Below are 6000 nucleotides of genomic sequence, written 5' to 3'. Positions count from 1 at the left end.
AGCTCAACTCCTAAAGACGGGGCCCATCTTGCACTGAATTTTAAGGTAAACCTTTGAGGAACCAAACAAAAAGTTTTTATTCCCCTATTATCCCTGCTTTTTCACAGTTATGTTCCTTGGATCTGGAAGCCAAAATATTACTTCTCAGGGTAATTCTGGACCCATCAGGAGCTGGGGATAGCAGAAATCTCATGCAAATTCCAGTTCCTGTGGCATTGCAAGCTGATAGAGTCTCAAGAAACTGAATTCTGTGCTTGTCAAAGCCAGTAGGAGTTTTGCCATGGAATTTAATGGCACCAGAATCAGGTCCAGAATCTGGTGAACATTTGAAGGCTTTGTGGTCCTTAAATGAACACAACCTCTGAAGAATCTTCGAGACTTGCAAGCTTTAAATAGAATACCCAGTGAGATTTCCAGAAGGTCAAAGGTGTGAGTCTGCTGAAGTGGGATGAGATAAAGCTGCAAATGGTAATGGCCATAGAGTAAAAATCCTAATGGTACCGATAATGATAGAGTAAAACCATGACAGCAATGCAAAGAGAAGTGGATCAAGTTGAAATATGAGGCTATTAACAAATAAAATCTAATATAGGGGAGCTGCAAAAAGAACTGGATGATGTTGCATGAAATGATTGATAATAAATCCAAAGAGAAAGAAAGTAACCTCTGAAACTAGATGGAATTGGGAGGCGGGGAAGCAGTTTAAAATGGGATGACAGAAAGGGAAGTTATATTAGTAATATAGATAAGGTTCATTTATTCAGCTGGTCTCCAGGAAAATAGGTTAAGTAACCATTTGAATAAGAAATGAGTTTATGAGCTGGTTTTAAGACATAAAGGATCAGGCAGTTTTGAGACATTTGAAAGTTCCAGGAATTGAGCGCCGCCCAACTGAATTACATTAAAAATTACAATCAAAACTATACAGAGAAAAAATAGGATGTACTGGTTTGCAGGTCAGTTGTATTACCAAATCAAGGGTGAAATTATCTTCCCTTACTCCTATTAATAAGCACCTTTTGTCCACACTATTACATACTCTTGTCTTTGTCTGAAAGCTTTGTTATGAGCTGTTGTAGCATACCATCCATCCCTTTTTGTTGATGAATCCAATGTATGGGAAAAAGTTCCAGACTGATGACTATGGGGGCCGAGGTCCCATGTCTAGCCCCCCAACTGACCCAACGTGGGGTGGGCAGTGCAAGTTTTTGCCAGGCTGCCCCAACCCCGACCTGGAGGGACCACTTCAGATACACGTAAGAGAGCTCGGTTCAGTCTCCATGGCCCATTCAATCTGTGACCTCTGCTGAGGCTGTCAAGAAGGGCTCCAATTAACACCAGGCCCGAAGGTGCTTTTTGTGATGTGGATGCCTATCTGTTGGGAACTGGACTGAGAGGGTGAAATCATTTCCCCAAATAGCCATCCCATGGAAACAACTTGGGTCACTGTCTCAGAGGATAGCTATGAACATGCCTCCTAAAGTTGAAAGGCTCCATATCCCATTACTCGTCAGGCCCCTGAGAGATCCAGTCCCCCTTCTATGGCACATTCTAGCCAGGTAGAATATGTATGGACATCAATAGGTGACCTGTCCATGGAATGAATGCAGAATACACAACAGGCAAGCACAGAACTGAAGAGAGATCTGCACTATGCCTAAGTATCCTCTTGGACAAGGAGCTCATCAACCGCGTAATTCCCATTGGGCCCAATTTACCAATGTCCTGCACCTCAAGGCTGCAGTAGCTGGTACAATCCCCTCCATGGGTGAGAACAGCTAGTGGACTCAACCTCACCCCCTCTGCAGCTGGGCATAGAGAGATCCCCCAGAGCAGAGATCCAGGGCTCATGAGAGATGCAGGATCTCTCCATGGCAGTGATTGGGTTTGGATGGGCCACATCATGAGAAAGAGAAGGTGCAAAAATAAACCAGACTACGGTGTGACTGATATGGTATGAACTGCACAGGAAAAATGAGAACGGAAACCAAATGGCAGAGAAAAATGTGAGTCTACAGCTCTTTCATTAGAGCTCAGCTCCGTGTGTGTGTACACAGCCTCATGCTCCACTGATATTCTAACCTACCTATTTCATAGAATCATAGAATATCAGGGTTGGAAGGGACCGCCAGAGGTATATAGTCCAACCCCCTGCTCAAAGCAGGACCAATTCCCAACTAAACATCCCAGCCAGGGCTTTGTCAAGCCGGGCCTTAAAAACCTTCAAGGAAGGAGACTCCACCACCTCCCTAGGTAATGCATTCCAGTGCTTCACCACCCTCCTAGTGAAATAGTGTTTCCTAATATCCAACCTAGACCTCCCCCACTGCAACTTGAGACCATTGCTCCTTGTTCTGTCATCTGCCACCACTGAGAACAGCCGAGCTCCATCCTCTTTGGAACCCCCCCCTCAGGTAGTTGAAAGCAGCTATCAAATCCCCCCTCATTCTTTTCTTCTGGAGACTAAACAATCCCAGTTCCCTCAGCCTCTCCTCATAAGTCATGTGCTCCAGACCCCTAATCATTTTTGTTACCCTCCGCTGGACTCTTTCCAATTTTTCCACATCCTTCTTGTAGTGTGGGGCCCAAAACTGGACACAGTACTCCAGATGAGGCCTCACCAATGTCGAATAAAGGGGAACGATCACGTTCCTCTATCTGCTGGCAATGCCCCTACTTATACAGCCCAAAATGCCGTTAGCCTTCTTGGCAACAAGAGCACACTGTTGACTAGAGTGACCAGCTAGAAAGTGTGAAAAATCGGGACAGGAGGTGGGGGGTAATAGGCATCTATATAAGAAAAAGCCTCAAATATCGGGACTGTCCCTATAAAATCGGGACATCTGGTCACCCTACTGTTGACTCTTATCCAGCTTCTCGTCCACTGTGACCCCTAGATCCTTTTCTGCAGAACTGCTACCTAGCCATTCGGTCCCTAGTCTGTAGCAGTGCATGGGATTCTTCCGTCCTAAGTGCAGGACTCTGCACTTGTCCTTGTTGAACCTCATCAGGTTTTTTTTGGCCCAATCCTCTAATTTGTCTAGGTCCCTCTGTATCCTCTAGTGTATCTACCACGCCTCCCAGTTTAGTGTCATCTGCAAACTTGCTGAGAGTGCAGTCCACACCATCCTCCAGATCATTAATAAAGATATTAAACAAAACCAGCCCCAGGACCGACCCTTGGGGCACTCCGCTTGAAACCGGCTGCCAACTAGACATGGAGCCATCGATCACTACCCGTTGAGCCCGACGATCTAGCCAGCTTTCTATCCACGTTACAGTCCATTCATCCAGCCCATACTTCTTTAACTTGGCAGCAAGTTGTCAAATTCAAATCACCAAATATATGAATAAAGCAATTTAGCAATTAGACAGAATGCTCAACAAAATAAGCCCACATTTTAAAAAATCGTCCCCGTACAAAAGATTTAAAAAACCCTTCTGTTAAATTCAATGGACATTTTCAAAACAGACCGTAGAACAATACGTAAAAATAAACTTATCTGCCTATTTATCGAGCAGAAGGAAACGAATGTAGCTATAATATTTTTTTCTAATTAGTGCTAAAGGATTACTATCTGGTGCTCAAATCCTGCTGACTGGAATTTGATTGCAGGGACGTAGGTAAGTCCCATCGGCTGCCCTGAACATCCCAGCTTGAGGGCCCAATTCAGCACAGCGCTTAAGCATGGGCTTTTCTGAATCAGGGTCGTAGCTGGTGTTTATTTCCAACATTAGGTATTCAGTCACTGGTTGCGTTAGTTATTTTTAGAGCAAATGGCCAATATGCCAGTGTATATCTGCTTAATAAGGTTGCAATTGATATATAATTAGCATCTGCCTGTTCATATTTATTTATATACATAAATGAGTGTAAAAAAAGAAAGTGGCTTTCCTGCCCCTACTCTTCCTGTGATAATTGACAAATGCAAATATCTGATGGAGACTAAGTTGTATGTTTTCTATATATCACTCCAGGAAGGAAAAAAACCCAGTGACTGTTAGTGTTATTGTACCAAAAGAGACACATAATCCGGGTGTGTTGAATCCAACGTTTAAATGCAGTAGAACCATCTTTCTTAGGCCCTAATCTAAGTTCCCTTTAAGTAAGAGGAGGCCTTCTATTGACTTCACTGAGCTTTGGATCAAGACTTTAGAGTGAAAGTCTTTTTTCCTTTCTATCAGTCTATATTGCACTCACTTGAGCACCTGACTTTTTCCATACCACTTCACTATAGCCCCAATCCTGCCACTGGAGCTGTGTCTATAGGACAGCTCCCATCAGATTTAACCCCAGTTCAGCGGAACCAGAAGGAAAGTGTTTGTAATTTTGCCCAGTGCAGCTGGTGCCTATGTTGCAAAAGACAAAACTCCTATTGATTCACTGGGAGCTGTGGGGTTGTAAAGGCTTTCAGATCAGGCCCTAAATTGTTACCATTGTTTTCTTCCCCTGAACTAATTTAATTATAATTTCCTCCCAGGTTAAAGTAAAAATGCCCATCTCTGAGGCACTTCGAGCACCACGTCTCAGCAGTTTTACAGACCATCTAAACGGGTTATCCCAGAACAAATGCCAAAATGTACTCGCTTTGTCTGCAGACTCCTGTGTTGCTAGAACACCTTGGGCATAGAATTACAGGGCTGGAAAGGACCTTGAGGGTCATCTAGTCAAACCCCCACACACACCCTCCGCTCTGAGGCAGGACCCTGGCATCCCTGACAGGTGTTCGTCTAACCTGTTCTTAAAAACTTAGAATCATAGAACTGTAAGGATCTCGAGAGGTCATCTAGTCCAGTCCCCTGCACTCAAAGCAGGACTGAGTATTAACTAAACCATCCCTGACAGGTGTTTGTCCAACCTGCTCTTAAAAATCCCCAATGATGGCGATTCCACAACCTCCCTAAGCAATTTATTCCAGTGCTTAACCACTCTGACAGTTAGGAAGTTTTTCCAAATGTCCAACCTAAACCGCCCTTGCTGCAATTTAAGCCCATTGCTTCTTGTCCTATCCTCAGAGGTTAAGAACAATTTTTCTCCCTCCTCCTTGTAACAACCTTTTATGTACTTCAAAACTGTTATCATGTCCCCTCTCAGTCTTCTCTTCTCCAGACTAAACAAACGCAATTTTTTCAATCTTCCCTCACAGGTCATGTTTTCTAGACCTTTAATCATTTTTGTTGCTCTTCTCTGGACTTTCTCCAATTTGTCCACCTCTTTTCTGAAATGTGGCACCCAGAACTGGACACAATACTCCAGTTGAGGCCTAATCAGCGCGGAGTAGAGCGGAAGAATTACTTCTCGTGTCTTGCTTACAATACTCCTGCTAATACATCCCAGAATGATGTTTGCTTTTTTTTGTAACAGTGTTACATTGTTGACTCATATTTAGCTTGTGATTCTCTATGACCCCCAGATCCCTTTCTGCAGTGCTCCTTCCTAGGCAGTCATTTCCTATTTTGTATGCATGCAACTGACTGTTCCTTCCTAAGTGGAGTACTTTGCATTTGTCCTTATTGAATTTCATCCTATTTACTTCAGACCATTTCTCCAGTTTGTCCAGATCATTTTGAATTTTAATCCTATCCTCCAAAGCACTTGCAACCCCTCCCAGCTTAGTATCGTCCACAAACTTTATAAGTGTACTCTCTATGCCATTATCTAAATCACTGATGAAGATATTGAACAAAACTGGACCCAGAACTGATCCCTGCGGGACCCCACTCCTTATGCCCTTCCAGCTTGACTGTGAACCACTGATAACTACTCTCTGGGAGCGGTTTTCCAACCAGTTATGCACCCACCTTATAGTAGCTCCATCCAGGTTGTATTTCCCTGTTCGTCCAACTTCCAGGATTCCCCTTCCGTAGGTAACCTGTTCCAGTGCTTAACCTCCTTTGTAGTCAGGAAGTTTTTCCTAATAACTAAACTAAATCTCCCTTGTGGCAGATTAAACTGATTATGTCTTGTCCCACCTTCACTGGACATGGAGAACAATCAAT

This window comes from Terrapene carolina, unplaced genomic scaffold (genome assembly GCF_002925995.2).
Source record: "Terrapene carolina triunguis isolate 2854851 unplaced genomic scaffold, T_m_triunguis-2.0 Scaffold93, whole genome shotgun sequence".
Classification (NCBI taxonomy): domain Eukaryota; kingdom Metazoa; phylum Chordata; order Testudines; family Emydidae; genus Terrapene; species Terrapene triunguis.
The sequence above is the reverse complement of the archived record's forward strand: the minus strand, read 5'-3'. Positions refer to the sequence as shown.